General features: G+C 38.6%; 1 non-coding gene across 1 annotated transcript; it reads right to left on the bottom strand.

Annotated features, from left to right (window-relative positions):
* Positions 1-15,300: 15,300 nt before the first annotated feature.
* LOC149019185 (small nucleolar RNA R71) lies at positions 15,301-15,407 on the bottom strand. Its single transcript, XR_016173254.1, has one exon. It is a non-coding gene; the product is annotated as a small nucleolar RNA R71 (small nucleolar RNA).
* Between the last annotated feature and the right edge of the window lie 1,450 nt (positions 15,408-16,857).

The raw sequence follows: 16,857 nt of genomic DNA, 5'->3' as shown, positions 1-16,857 counted from the left end.
TAAGCCTTATTATAATTGGATTTAGTCAATCTATTTTCCACGGTAATATGCTACCGTGGCAAATGATTTAAGTATTCTACCATTTTTGCAAAACTTTGAAATTGACTATTTGCTACGGTAATTACCGTAGTATTTAGTTAATTTATTATTATGGTATGTTTGCACAGTGGTATATATGAAGTTGTTGCCACGGTAATAAATTACTGTGGCAAATAGTGTAATTTTTATATACAATTGTCACGGAGGATTTTTAAGGGTGGTATATACTGAGTTTTTGCCACGGAATTGTTTTTCCGTGGCATATAATCCCTTAAATATTACGGTTCCTTTACTCCCGTGACAATATGTGACCTTTTGCCACGGTATCTTTTTTCCGTGGCAATTGCCACTTTTTCTTGTAGTGATCCTTTCATTCTTAGGGTTTTATGATCTTCATATTCTTCTTCGCCATGATCCTTGTGAAATCTTCATCGTGCCATGATCATACTTTCGATTTGATTTCAAAGCATGTTAGATTTATTCTTCGTTTTCTTACAAAAGACTTATTGTTATTTGTTTCCGATGACTTTGAGAGAAGAGAGTCAAGATAAAAGCAATGTATCTCCATCTCCTTGGAAGCCAGGTACTCTCCCAATTTCGAGGACGAAATTATTTTAAGGGGGGGAGAATGTGAAATCCAGCCCAAACTTTGTTAGGACATCCTATCTGTTTCGGGTGAAGAAAGGTTAGTTTAATGTTACACTTTGAAGTTGGACCTTGATTTCAATGTTCTATCTCCTTATTCTCTCTTTTCTTCTTCTTACTATTCTATCTTGATGTTTTGATTGTGGAGAAGGTGTTACACTACTGTAACTACCTATTCTCTAATCTCCTTATGTCTCAGATTGAACCCCCAATCACTCTATGCATTCCTTGAAACCACATGGTGAATCTCCTCAATTCTTCATTGATTTTGATTGAATTTTGGACAGCATGACCATTCTACTGTAGCTTCTATTCTAATTAATGTTTATCATGCTTGATCTTAGCCTTTGTTGCTGTTCCAATGTATTTCATCTCCTTGAATCAATTCCCCTTTCTTTCTAGCCATTTTAGCCTTCTATGTTGACCATTGATATAAGCATTATAGTAAGTTTCTATTTTTGACTCCTCTCATTCTAGGATTAGTATTCTTTTGATTTTCTATTTAGTTATTCTTGCCTCTGATATGTTCTTGGTATTCCATTTGAGTGAAGCCTTGTTCTCGCTAATTCTTCCCTTGAATCCATGGTGAGTTTGCTATGAAAACCATGTTGTTTCCAATTTAGAAACTCATGTTCCAAATTATAAAGTACTGATTTTTGGACAATGGATGATGCCCAATTCATGCTAGATAGTCTTATTATGTTTGTGTGAAGTTCCCTTTCGAATTTCGGATCAATCGGACTTCAAACGAAGAAGTTATGACCAAAACAGTGCATTATGTACCTTGCTGTCTCCATTGGTCGATTGGTTGATCGAGGTGATAGACCAATCCGATCAACCAACGAGATTTGTTTTCCAGATTTAGGTCTTTCTTGCTCTATTTAAGTCCAACCTTGCTGTTTATCTTTTGATTCAAATTCTGCTCTTCTTAGATTTGTTTTATTGATCATATTAGTAGTCAATCGCTGTGTTTTCTTTACAAGAGTTGTAACCTATCAATCTCTAGTTCTTTCTTCTTGATCATACCATACTTTCTCCAAGAACCATGACTGATACATTTATGGTAAGTTTTGTTTCCTTATTTAGATTCATGTTCTTCAGTCTTAGATATATTTTTCTTGAAGATCTATGCATGCTTTTCATGATTTCTTTATCACAACCTATGATCCATCATCCTATCGTTCTTGTCCATGATTTTTACTATGAATTCTTCAAAAACCATGATTGATCTAATTATGGTAACTTTTGTTTCCTAATTTGTAACTTGAAGACTTAATTTGATTAGTGTTTTGAAGTCCTCTATATACTAGGATACTGTCATAGTAGTTTCCCCCTTGTTTGGTACCCTTTTGAACCACCAAATTCGGTTCTATATTCTAAAAACTCGATTTTGAAGGCCACTTGTCTCTATTGGTCGACTCATTGGTCGACTGAGGCAGTAGACCAAGTCAATCGACCAATGAGGACAGTAACCTCATATTTGGTCTATTTTGGATGATTTGATCTCTTACCTTCTAGGTTTCTTTCCTAATATAATATGTATACTTGTTTAGGACTTTCTTGCCAAGTTTAGGAAGATCTTCCTTGATCCTTGGAGATTCTCTTCAAGTTACATAAGGTAAGGATGGTTACTTCTATAATAGCATAGATTGTGTGATTTTAGTTTCTATATTAGAATCTTTCGGATTTGTTACCATAATTAGATTCTTTTATGAATATATTACTGCTGTATTTACTTCAATTACAGTTGTATTATTTACTTGCTTTCTTTAGTTTATGAATGTCTTTAATTGTTAACTGTATATGAGATGGATCTTATTATGGTATATTTTCTATATACTGTAAATGTACATGATATGATTGATTTGTGATTGTGATTGATTAAGTATGGTTCGGGAAGGAGAGGTGTCCTTTTGACACTTCCGTCCTTGGACATCGAAGGGAATAGTATGGGATGTTCTCCGAAGATGCCCATTGACACCTTTCCGAATTATTGATTTTCATACCTAGGGCTGTCTAGCAAGTGTTTGGCTAGGAATACCCCGTTATATCAGACCCGATTCGGAAGGGTATTGAGACCGAACGACCCGTGGTAGCAATGGGGATTCATGGGCGCTCAAGACCGGTAACCAACCCGTGAGAGGACAGGAATCACATTGTGGGGGCCATTTATTGGTAGGGTTGCATATGGATAGACTTGGGCTCACGGGCGCTTAAGACCGGTAACCAACCCGTGAGAGGACGTGAGAGCTTCCCGTTTACCATATGTGGATGACCAATAGGGTTGATGAGTCCGTAGTCAGGGACTATGAGGACTCTAGTGTGAAGGATACCGGAAAGGATCGCCAGGGGGGAGGAATGGACGTATTTGGATCTAACTTGATGTAACTAAGTAGAAGACTTGCATTTGGCTAGGCTTAACCCTGACATGCGCCAATACTTATACCAAATGGTGATGTGAGAGAGCGGTGACTTAAACCCCAGCCATGGAATGTCCCGAGGGATGCCGGACCCACTACCAAATGGCGTTGTGTGATTGACCTACCCAAAGAAGTATGGTGCTATGACTTAAAGCATGTCTGCCAATAGAGACCAGCATACATAGAGTTAGATTCATACATTTATTGTTTGTCTCATACCATATTGCCTTTATGTTTGTTTTGAAATCCTTCCATTTATGTTATTATGGATTTAACTGCCTTACTGGGTTTCTTTCGAAACTCACTCCTTTTGTACCATATCTTTTGTTACACTTCTTTTCAGGTTTGGAATACTATGACGGTACGTATGAGGAAGCGCAAGATGAAGAAGATGAAGAAGAGTCGACTGAAGATGTGGATTAGATTTCTCTTGTTTCTTCTAGACTTATCTTTTACTTTACTTGTATTAGATTAGAGCTTTACTTAGATTTCGATCTGCCTTCCGCATATGTTTGTGGAGTATATTTCCGCTATACTCTATAGTTGTCTTTTGATTTGGTATCTTGTTAATTCGCACTCTGATATTCTTAGTGATCATTCTGAGATCTTTTCTTGAATTTTATTATTAACTTATTAGAATACAATGATTTGTTCATGCTTTTAATTATGTTATTGTGCTAAATGGATATGATCGTTCCTAAACTTGATCTTTTGGGTTGTGGATCACTTCCCCGGGTAATCCAGATAGGGTACCGGCTGGGGGGATGTGACATGCGGGATCAAAGTCTGTCTCGAAGAAGGTGCCATCATAATCTTCGGTACCTGTAGGATAATCTAAAAAAATTTGTAAAAAAGGAATGAGTTCGAAGAACTCAGCAAGGTAGTTATTCCATAATTAAAATCATAGATATACAAAACATAACATAATGCAATGTGAGATGAAACATATGATGCAGATATGATTCTAACTCTATGAATGCTAGTCTCTAGGGTAGACATGCTTTAAGTCATAGCACCGTACTTCTTTGGGTTGCCAATCACTCTCCCTCAACCTGTTCTGTATCTTGGGAATGCCGTGGTAATTGGGTAAAGTCATCTAAAAACCATGGTAGGGAAATCGGTCTCCGCTCTCTCACATCACCGTTTGGTATAAGTACCGGCGCATGTCACAGAAAACCTAGCCCAATGCAAGTCATCTACTCAGTCGTATCAAGTCAGATCCAGATACGTCCATTCCTCGCCCCTGGCGATCCTTTCCGGTATCCTTCACACTAGAGTCAGCGTAATCCCAGATTACGGACTCATCAACCCTATTGGTCATCCACAAATAGTAAACAGAAAGCTCTTACGTCCTCTCACGGATTGGTTACCGATCTTGAGCACCTGTGAGCCCAAGTCTAGCTATTTGCAACCCTACCAATAAATGGCCCCTTTCGGGTATCCGTAGCATTATGTCCCCTACCGGATTGGTTACGGGCCTAGAGCGCCCATCAAACCATACACTACCACGGTTCGTTCGGTCTCAATGCCCTTCCGATTCAGGTCTGACACGACAAGGACAATCCTAGCCACCCAACTAGACAATCCTATGTATGTCATCCAATAACCCGGGAAAGTGTCGATAGGCACCTTTGGAGAACATCCCATACTATTCCCTCCGGTGCCCAAGGACAGAAGTGTCAATAGGACACTCCCCAATCCCAAGTTATATGTAGGCAAACACATATTCAAGTTCATCACTTCTCATGCATCCAATACATTTTCATAATAAAAGTTAAATCTTGATATTGAAATGAATCATCATAGACATAAATAATCAAGAATAATAATTTAACATGACAAGAGTATATGAATTGCGATACTACTGTCCTAACACATGTATAACAATCTTATAATAATTAAAAGCAATCAAGAGATTCTATTCCTTAAGCATGGGCACAATTCATAAGTTGATGGCCTATAAGTTTATGGAGATAACCATCCTTACCTTAGATTGAGTTGATGATGAATTGAGGATACCAAGAAATGGTCCAAAAGAATTGTTAAGACCCTAAACAAACATCAATAATGAGTTAGAGAAGAAATCGGGAAGATCGGATGTTAATCGGGTCAAAACTGGCTAAGGTTGCTGTTAGCAACAACTTTGGTCAATGGTCGATGAGAGGATCGACCAAAACTTCTTCGGGACAGAATAGTGGATTTTGGGGGTTTTGATCCGAAATTGGTTTTCCAGGGTTTGGATCAATCCGGAACTTGGAGGAATGCTTTAGAACAATATGAGGACACTACAGATCAAGAATTTAAAATAATCTAAGGGTCTAAATAGAAAGTGTGAAACCCATCCCTAACCTTGACCCGGAAAACCCTGTTGTTTGTAGGTCCGACAATTCGAAGTAAAGCAAGAAGTCAGCTTTGGGCCATCCCAGTGGAAGACTTGGTGTCTGGCTTTGAATCCATGAGTGTTGATGACAATGGTCTATTTATGGAAACTGAATCTTGATGAAGATCGGATTAGTTGATGGACTTGGAGTGTTCTCTATCATGGTTCGAAGGCATTTCTACCTATTAGGTAAGTCACTTGGTATGTGTGCAAAACCCCTTTATGTTTGAATTTGATCTGAGCCTTCAATTCCCTGTTTTGAACTTGCTGAACTGATTGGTCGACTCATTGGTCGACTGGACCAGTCGACCAATGGGTTCTGTATTTGCTAATTAGGTTTTGCTTGCTCTATTTAAGTCCAATCTCGAGTCTACTTCATATTTCCTGCCTCCAAACTCTTTGGAACAAACCAAAGACCTCTGCAAGTCATCTCCCTTGCGTTCTTGGTGTTTATCTTGACGGATCTTCGTCAAAACTCGTGTTCTTACACAAAAAGGTATGTTTACACTCTCTTCTTCTTCTTCATCCTTGTTTTCTTTCCTTTTTGAGTTGAGACAGTAGAGGAGATGCTGCATTCTCTGTTGCAAACATCTCTGAACTTATCTCTCATGATCTTCCTAAGGATTAATGGCTAAAGCAATGTCCGTAATCATGATCATTGCAAGCTTTTGAAGGAATCATGATCTAAATCATGATCTTGTCTTCGTTCGTCTTTGATTTAAATTCTGATCTTCTTAGATCTATTTTACTGATCATATTAGTAGTCAATCGCTGTGTTTTCCTTACATGATCCATGATCTATCAATCTCTAGTTGTTTCTCCCCTATCATACCATGCTTTCTTCAAGAATCATGACTGATACATCTATGGTAAGTTTTGTTTCCTTATTTAGATTCATGTTCTTAGATCTATTTTCTTGAAGATCTATGTATGCCTTCCATGATATCTTTATCAAAATCAATGATTCATTCTCCTATTGTTCTTGTCTATGATTTGTATTTTGAATTCTTCAAGAACCATGATTAATCTAATTATGGTAACTTTTATTTCGTAATTTGTAACTTGAAAACTTGATCCGATTAGTGTTTTGAAGTCCTCTTTATGTTAGGATACTACCATTGTAGTTTACCCCTTGTTTAGTACCCTTTTGAACCACCAAATTCGGTTCTTTATTCTTAAAACTCTGATTTTGTAGGCCACTGTCTCTGTTGGTCGACTGAGACAGTAGACCAATCCAATCGACCAATGAGTACAACAACTCCAGATTTGGTCTGTTTTGGATGTTTTGATATCTTTTCTTTTAGGGATCTTTCCTAATATGTTGTATACACTTGTTTAGGACCTTCTTCTCAAGTTTGTCAAGATCTTACTTGAATTCTTAAGATTCCTTTGCAAGTTATAAAAGGTAAGGATGGTTACTCCATTAACATAAATTGTATATTTTCTATATTTGAATCTTGTTAGTCTATTTCTTTAATTAGATTCTTACAATGTTATACTACTGTTGTACTGTCTTGATGTCAGTACCATTACTTGTTTATCTTAAATTGACTCATGTATGATTTACTTACCAGTTATATACAAGTTGAATGTTATTATTGATTTCTTTCCATATATGAAGTTACCATATATGTGATGTTATGGATTGATGCTTGTGTATGCTTAAGTATGGTTTGGGAAGGAGAGGTGTCCTTTTGACACTTCTGTCCTAGGACTACTACGGGAATATAATGGGATGTTTCCGGAGATGCCCTTTGGACACCTTCCTAAACTGTTGGATGACATATTAGGACTGTCTAGTAGTGTTTGGCTAGGATGTCCTGTTATGTCAGACCCTAATCGGAGGGGTATTGAGACCGAATGACCCGTGGTAGCAATGGGGATTTATGGGCACTCAAGATCAGTAATCAATCCGTGAGAGGACATAGATCACATTGTGGATACTCGAAAGAGGCCATTTATAGGTAGGGTTGCATATGGATAGACTTGGGCTCACGGGCGCTTAAGACCAGTAACCAACCCGTGAGAGGACGTGAGAGCTTCCCGTTTACCATATGTGGATGACCTATAGGATTGATGAGTCCGTAGTCAGGGACTATGAGGACTCTAGTGTGAAGGATACCGGAAAGGATCGCCAGGGGCGAGGAATGGACGTATCTGGATCTGACTTGATGTAACTGAGTAGGAGACTTGCATTTTGTTAGGCTTTGACCCTGACATGCGCCGGTACTTAGACCAATGGTGATGTGAGAGAGTGGTGACCTATACCCCCAGCCATGGAATATCCTAAGGGATGAAGGACCCATTACCAATTGATGATGAGTGAATGAGACTTTCCTAAAGAAGTACGGTGCTATGACTTAAAGCATGTCTGCCAATAGAGACCAGCATACATAGAGTTAGAATCATATTGCATCATGTGCTTCATACCATATAGCGTTTACTCTGTTTGAAATCCTGTTATATCTATTGTCATGGTTTAATTGCCTTACTGAGTTTCTTTGAAACTCATTCCTTTTGTACAATGTTTTGTTAGATTACTCTACAGGTTCTGAGTATCATGACTGCTCGTATGAAGAAGCGCAAGGAGAAGAGGCATATCTCCAGGAAAGTGATTGCGGTTACGACAATTACTGAAGATTTCGCGGGTGGTTATGCTCCGTACGATGCTTAGTCCGACCATAGAGTGGAAGCGCCCTTGTGCCATTTATGAGATTTATACTTATAGAGATGTTGTCTATAAGATTGAGAACAATTTAGTTACCTATTGTACCTGCTATTGGGATTAGATTTCATTCTTTTTTTTTTTTTCTCTTTTAGAACTACATTTCCGCTGGTTGTAGAGTGGGATTTCGCCTCACTTTACTTTATTGATTTAAACACTTTGATTATAATTCGTACTCTGATTATATATATGATTTACTCTTTCTTTATTTGGATCTTTGGTTTATCTGTTGCACATCGATTATTATTGTTCATGATTATGTTATTGTTTATGTGGGAGGTTGATTACTCGATACCTGATCTTCGGGGTTGTGGATCACACTCTCGGGTATGCCAGTTAGGGTACCGGCTGGGAGGATGTGATAGAAAGCCCCAAATTGAGCTATCAAGTTCAAGTGACAAGCATCATGGCATGAATTGGAATTGATTGCATTGACATAGAAATAGCATGCAATAGCTAGGGGAACTTATAGAAATTCGATTGGAATCATATGATAGTGATAAACATGAACATAGCATACCATACAACTCAGTTTTGTACAAAATGGCATGATGTTAAGAGGAAAATCAAAGAATACATATGCTAGGCCTGAGATGGGGGCATAGCATCAATAGATGGCTAAGAAGATCATAGGTTAAGCATGAGTGGACACTTGGAGTGATGGTTGCAAGGTTGCAGCACCACCTCCAATGTCTCAATAGCAAGAGAGGAATAGAAAAGAATAGAAAAAGGTAGAATAGAGAGTGGAATGATGAATCATACCTTGTAGTTGTAGATGGAGACAAGAATCAATGATTAACAATGAGTTTTGGTGGAGTATCCTTCACATATGCCTAGGAGTTGCTTTGGGAAGCTCCCCCCACGTTCTCAGGAGTGAAAATGATTGCAATAGGGCTCAAAAAACGAGGCTAGTATAAATAGATTAGGGAATATTCCATAGAATCACTAACTTGGCTGACTGGGAAACTTTGGTCGATGGCATCGACCAAAGAGGATCGACCAAAATATTTCTCAGCAGAAAAACAGGTATAGTTCAGCAACTTCAAGTAGGGATTTGAAAGGCTATACAAGGTCAAATTGAGTGAGGTTTTCTTCTACAATTCAATCAAGAAGTCTAGTTTTGGGGAATACCTTCGGATTGTGCACGGGAGGTCATTAGGTACTTCAACTAAATCAATCTTCTTTGATGCGCAGACTTTTATTAAACACCGACAATGTACTCAAGCAAGGGGTATCATCGTCAATGTCCATGGGCTCGGTCTCCGAATCATAATTATCAATCAAAAGGGTCCATAAGTCTCTTCTACCACCGCTTTGGGTCTTTGGACCTAAATAGAACAGTGGATCCGGGTTAGGGTCAGGGTTAGAATAGGGCTGAATATTACAGAAGCCCCCAAGACTGTTCGGGATGTGCAATGTTTAACGGGGAGAGTAGCCGTGTTGAATCGTTTTATCTCACAATCGGGAGAAAAGTGCCTACCTTTTTTCAAAGCACTCAAAGATTTGAGGGGCAGTAAGGAGGCAAAGTGGACTGAGGAGTGTCAAAAAGCTTTCGAAGATCTGAAGGAAACACTGGGAAGACCACCGCTATTGTCCCGACCTGAGAAGGGAGAAATTTTACAGCTATATTTAGCAGTATCCCCCTTGGCAGTTAGTGCGGTACTCGTTCGGGAAAAGGACAAAAAGTAGTGGCCAATCTATTATGTCAGCCATGTACTACTTGACGCAGAGACGCGGTACTCTTAGATCGAGAAGCAGGCTCTGGCTCTTATGATAGCAGCTAGAAAACTACGGCCATACTTTCAGGCTCATCCAATCGAGGTATTTACTACTTTTCCCCTTTGTAAAGTTCTTCGTAAACCTGATTTATCTGGAAGAATGGTAGCTTGGTCGGTCGAACTCAGTGAGTTTCAAGTAAGCTTTAAGCCACGAACGACAATCAAAGCTCAAGCATTGGCAGATTTCGTAGTAGAGACTATTGCACCGGTGGAGGAAATTGCCGAACCCACTATTCCAACCGTTTGGGAGGTATACGTGGATGGTTCAAGTGATAACCAAGGAGCACGGGCTGGAATTCTTCTGAGGAGTCCAACAGGTTTTATTATTCGATATGCATTAAGATTCGCATTCGAAGCGAGTAACAATGAGGCAGAGTACGAGGCCCTAATTGCTGGACTTCAATTGTCAAAAGCATTAGCAATAGCAAACGTAACTATTTTTAGTGACTCACAGCTTATTGTCAATCAAGTACAAGGGGAGTATGGCGTTAAAGAACCCCGATTACAAAAATATCAAGAGATTGTGCAAGCATTGCAGAAGGAATTCAGGAATCTGAAAGTATGTCAGATCCGAAGGAAAGAAAATACAATGGCAGATGAGCTATCCATGTCACATCCACCCAACCGGTACCCGACCTGGCATACCCGAGTGTGTGATCCAATGCCCCGAAGATCAAGTATCGAGGTAATCAACCTCCCACATAGACAATAACATAATCATGAACATAAATAATCAATGTGCAAAAGATAAACAAAAGATCCAAATAAGGAAAGAGTAAATCATATACAATCAGAGTACGAAAGACAATCAAAATGTCTAAATCAATAAGTAAAGTGAGGCGGAATCCCACTCTACAACCAGCGGAAAAGTATTACTAAAAGAAAAGGAAAAGGAATGAAAACTAATCCCAATAGCAGGTACAATAAGTAACTAAATTGTTCTCAATCTTATAGACAACATCTCTATAAGTATAAATCTCAAAAATGGCGCAAGGGCGCTTCCACTCTATGGTCGGACTAAGCATCGTACGCAGCATAACCACCCGCGGAATCGTCAATGTAATTGTCGTAACCGCAATCACCTTTACGGAGATATGCCTCTTCTCCTTGCACTTCTTCATACGAGTAGTCATGATACTCAGAACCTGTAGAGAAATCTAACAATACATTGTACAAAAGGAATGAGTTTCAAAGAAACCCAAGAAGGCAGTTAATCCATAACAACATAAATGGCAGGATTTCAAAGCAAAGTGAAATGCTATATGATATGAAAAACATGATGCAATATGATTCTAACTCTATGTGTGCTGGTCTCTATTGGCAGACATGCTTTAAGTCATAGCACCGTACTTCTTAAGGAAAGTCTCATCATACAACGCCTTTTGGTAGTGGGTCCGGCATCCCTCGGGACATTCCATAGTTGGGGGTTAAGTCACCACTCTCTTACATCACCATTGGTCTATGTACTGGCGCATGTTAGGGTCAAAGCCTAGCCAAATGCAAGTCTCCTACTTAGTTACATCAAGTCAGATCCAGATACGTCCATTCCTCGCCCCTGGCGATCCTTTCCGGTATCCTTCACACTAGAGTCCTCATAGTCCTTGACTACGGACTCATCAACCCTATAGGTCATCCACATATGGTAAACGGGAAGCTCTCATGTCCCCTTAGGGGTTGGTTACCGGTCTTGAGCGCCCGTGAGCCCAAGTCTATCCATATGCAACCCTACCGATAAATGGTCCCCACAATGTGATTCATGTCCTCTCACGGGTTGGTCTCCAGTCTTGAGCGCCCATGAATCCCCATTGCTACCACGGGTCGTTCGGTCTCAATACTCCTCTGATTAGGGTCTGACATAATAGGACATCCTAGCCAAACACTACTAGACAACCCTAAGTATGTCATCGAACGGTTTAGGAAGGTGTCCAAAGGGCATCTCCGGAAACATCCCATAATATTCCCGTAGTTGTCCAAGGACAGAAGTGTCAAAAGGACACCTCCGCTTTCCAAACCATACTTAATCATTCACAACATAAATCCATCATGTCACATATATGGTAACTTCTTATATGGAAAGAAATCAATACTAACATCCAACTTGCATATATTTGGTAAGTAAATCATACATGAATCAATCTAGTATAAACAAGCAATGCTACTGTAATCAAGGTAGTTGCATCACTAGTATATCATTGTAAGAATCTAATTAAGGAAACAAATCAATGATATTCAAATATAGAAACTAGAACATGCAATCTATGTAGTTAAGGAAATAACCATCCTTACCTTATATAACTCGCAAAGGATCTTAGGGAATCAAGTAAGACCTTGACTAAACTTGGGAAGAAAGTCCTAAACAAGTATATATAACATATTAGGAAAGAAATTAAAAAGGAAAGATATCAAAACATCCAAAATAGACCAAATATGAGGTTGCTGTACTCATTGGTCGATTGGATTGGTCTCTTGCCTCGCTCGCCCAAGGGGGGGCCAAAAGGGGGGAGGGGGGCCCCAAAAACGGGGGGGGGGGAGAAAAAAAAAAATGGGGGGGGGGGGGGGAGGGGAAAAAAAAGGGGGGGGCCACGGAAGGGGGAGGGGGGAAAGAGGAGAGGGAACAAAACAAAACAAACAAAACAAGACATAAAGAAAAAAAAAAAAAACAAAAAAATATAATAATAAGATGTATGGTGGTGGTAGTAGAAAAAAAAAAAAAAAAGAAGAAAGAGAAGGAGGAGAGGATGAGTAATAAGAATAAGGAAAGATATATAAAAAGATTGAAAAGAACGAAAAAAGAAAAGGAAGAAAGGGAAAAAAAAAAAAAAAAAAAAAAGGAAAAAAAAGGAAAAAAGAACACATTTATGTGTGAAATCTTAGGGCATAAAGCATGCATTTTATACACTTAGAATGGAGTTACCTTGGGTTTTATGTTGTTTTTGCAGATTTTAGGACTTTTCAAGACTTAAGCAAATATTTGGAGTTTTGGGCTTGAATCATGCTATTTAACACGTCAAGAAGTCCATTCAAATTCTCAAATGCGAAAATGGGCCTGATTTGGAGCATGATGGGCTAGAGATGTGTGATTACGGGCCAACTCCGAAATATTGAAGAGATAAAGAAGGCAAATTTGATCTACGGCTGAAATTTTAAATCAAATCTACAGAGATATTATTGAGAGAGTCCAGATGGAAAAGAGTCCTTGCATACCTCAATATCTTATTTTTTATTTGGGATTTGATTAAAGAAAGAAAAAGAGGAAAAAGAATTATATTCAGATAAGGATGAAGCAAAAATTCCGTTTTTGAATGCCTCAGTCCAGTTTCGATCAAACCCTTCATCGAACGGTCATCCGATGTCCGATCGTGCTGATTTTTGGAGGAGAGCTTCACGACTACTTAAACCTCAAATCCAACGGTGGGATTATGCATCTGATCTCTCTAAGTCGGCGCGATTAGTACGTCAAAACCCTAATTGGATGAGTCAATAGAAACCCTGAGTTTTATTCAAATTCAGCCGTGCTTCATATCTGATGTAAACTCTATAAAAGGAGAGCCTACTCCATCAAAGGAGGACGTGTCTTAGAGCTTAGTAGAAGCATTCTTTCTTCTCTCTTCAGTTTATTTAAGTTTTCTTTAGTTTTCTTTGCTTGCATTAGTGAGATTTAAATTTCTAGATTCAATGTTTAGGTTTAATCTTTTTATGTAATGCAATTCAAGTTCAAGCTTCAAGTTCAAGATTCAATTTTTTTAGATTCGTTTTTCTCTGGGTCTAGCAATTGCAGATTTAGATCATTCTAGATCTAGATCTGGTTGTTAGGGTTGGTTGAGATTCGAATCGTTTGTTCAATTCGCAAGTAAGTAACCTTCTTTATTAATCTTCTCTCCTCCCTCCATTCCCGCTTCTATCTACCCCTCTATATTCTTAATTTAGGATTTACTTTCAGCATTATTTATTTATTTTGCCTATTCATTCATAATCTCGGACCACATAACCGGAGCAAGCCTACAGTCGTGCCTCTGCTTCTGGTGACGGGTGGTGTTGCATTTGCATTTTAGTTATTTCCTTTTCCTTTTATTGCTTTGTTTATTGCTTTGTTATTTACTTTCTGTTATTTACTTTCAGCATTATTTATTGTTCTGCCTATTCATTCATAATCTCGGACCACATAACCGGAGCAAGCCTACAGTCGTGCCTCTGCTTCTGGTGACGGGTGGTGTTGCATCTGCATTTTCCTGTCTTTTATTTATGCATTGATTGTGTTTAATTTATTGTTCGTTTCAATTCGATTGCATTAGATATATAGATTAGGATCGTTTAGTTTAGTTAATTAGTTAACAAAAAAAAATTGAATCATTCCACTCTCGCATTACTATTAAGAAGTTCAAATTCTAAGTGGCATATCTCCCTGAGATCGACCCGTTAGCTACACGATACCGTGCGCTTGCGGTTACTTTTAAAATTCACAAACAAGTTTTTGGCGCCGTTGCCGGGGAGGTATTAGTCCACTTTGTTTTTCTCATTCTTAGGTAAATCGAAGTGATTTAAAAAAAAAAAAAATTTAAAAAAAAAAAATTCAAAGATATTACTCTCAACTTGAGTAGAAACAAAAACGTATAGTAGTCCCCACTCTACTGCAGAATCCCCAGGATTTGATTGTAGGTGGCTCCGAAGACTATACGGATTCCCTTGCTGTCAAACCTATAAGCGCTCAGCTATACGGCAACCTTACAGCTTTGGAATCATTGTTTCAATCTTTGTGGTGGGAAATTCACTACTTTCCTTTTGTTTTTGTTATTTTCTTTTCTTTTATTCTTTAGTTACTTTATTTATTTCTTTCATAAGAGTCATTAATTGCATTAAGTGGTTAGTGCATGTGTGTCTGGACTCGTGATTCTACAAATAGAATTGTCCGAGTGTCTAACTTGACCATGGAAGGTCTACCTCCACCACCTCCACCTAAGAGTCTTAGGGATAGATTTTATCCAACCCGATCTGCACAACCTTCTTGTATACGTTTACCTGAAGTGAGGGGTAATAATTTTGAGCTCAAATCTCATTATCTATCTATGTTACCCCAATTTCATGGGTTACCTGATCAAGATGCATACTTGTTCCTTAGGGAGTTTGAGGAGGTTTGTGTCCTTATGAAGGTACAACGACTCACCGATGATCTTTGTAAGACTAAGATTCATTACATTTGCATTAAAGGATCAAGCTAAAAAGTGGCTTTATAGCTTACCTAGGGATAGCATTATCACATGGGAACAATTCACTGTCCTATTCTTAAAGAAATTCTTTCCTTTCTCTAAGACGAACAAAATAAGAAATGATATTCTTCAATTTCGTCAGAAACCCAGTGAGTCTTTTGCTAAGGTAATGGAGAGGTTTCAAAGCCTTCTCCAAGAATGCCCTCACCATGGTATAGAATTATGGCATTTATGCCAAATAATTTATGAGGGTATCGATTACCAAACAAAGCAACTTTTGGAATCAATGTGCCCCACAGGATTTACATCATTCACTGATGATTCCGAAGCTTGGAATTTTCTTTTAGACCTAGCGAGATAGAACTAGAGAATGGGAGTCAACCCAAGAGTCTGAAAGGACTAGTAGGGGATATTTTGTTGATAGCCAAGTCCATAAGGAAGTACAAATAGATAACATTTTGAAAAAGTTAGAGACTTTGGTAGTTAAAGCTGCACCACCAAGTCAAGCACATTTTATTGACAAATCTATTGCTATGTGTGCATGGTGTCAGTCTCCTACACATGTAATTGAGGAATGCCCTAGCTATTCTGGAGGCCAACATGAAAATGTCAGTGCGATGTTTCCAAACCCGTACAGTAACACGTACAATCCTGGGTGGAAGAATCATCCTAACTTTTCATGGTCTCAAGGGCAAAACCAAAATGGATTAAGCAATTATTCCACACAAAATCAATTTGGTGCCCCTCAAAAGCAAAATGCCCAATTTTCTCATAATCCAAATGTCCAGTTCCCTCAAGCCCCAAATTTCCAGAATGCCAATTTAGCTAGACCTATCAATCCACCTATTGTGTCTCATATGCCTTACATTGCACAAAATCAATCATCACCTGGTTTCAACAGAGGTAACAATCCAGAGTTTTCTCGTCTCTCTTCCTTAGAGAAGAATATGGAAGTACTTTCTAGCACCTTCATGACTTCTATGCATAATATGGAAAAACAAATTTCCACTCTTGCAAGTACTTTGTCTGAGCGAGAAAAAGGTAAAATGCCTAGCCAACCTGAGTTAAATCCTAGGATTCAGATTCATCAAAGACCACCAAATCAAGTCAACCAAGTTGAATCCTCCCATTCTTCTTTAGCTTCAATTAATTCTGTATGCATTGAGAAGTGGGAAAGGGTATTTAACGGGTGAGTCACATATTAATGAAAAGAGCGAGATTAGTGACCACTGTGATGAGGAGAATGTTCAAGTATCTCCTAATGAGGGTTTGTCTAAGAAACCCATAGAAGTTGAGGATGAGCCGGTTGCTTTAGCAGTACCTAAGTTTGGGGAACCACTATCAGAAACTATGAGAAAAGAGCAAATTTCAAATGAGAGTCTTTATGTTCCTAAGGCCCCTTATCCTAGTCGTCTAGTTAATAAGAAGAAGACTGCAACTATGGAGAAAATTTTTGATGTCTTCAAAAAGATAGAAGTGAATATCCCTCTTTTGGATGTCATATCTCAGATCCCCGCCTATGCAAAAGTGTTGAAAGATTTATGCACTCATAAAAGAATCACTAGCATTCCCAAAAAGGCGTTCTTGGCAGGTAACATTAGTTCCATCATTACTCAACCTTTAGTAGCCAAATATAAGGATCCAGGGAGCCCCACCATAGCTTGTG

The sequence above is a fragment of the Hakea prostrata genome, chromosome 4 (genome assembly GCF_041222555.1).
Source record: "Hakea prostrata isolate BN-2017 chromosome 4, UWA_Hpros_2, whole genome shotgun sequence".
In the NCBI taxonomy this organism is placed as follows: Eukaryota; Viridiplantae; Streptophyta; class Magnoliopsida; order Proteales; family Proteaceae; genus Hakea; species Hakea prostrata.
Note: the sequence above shows the minus strand (reverse complement) of the source record. Positions and strands in the feature narration are given on the sequence as shown.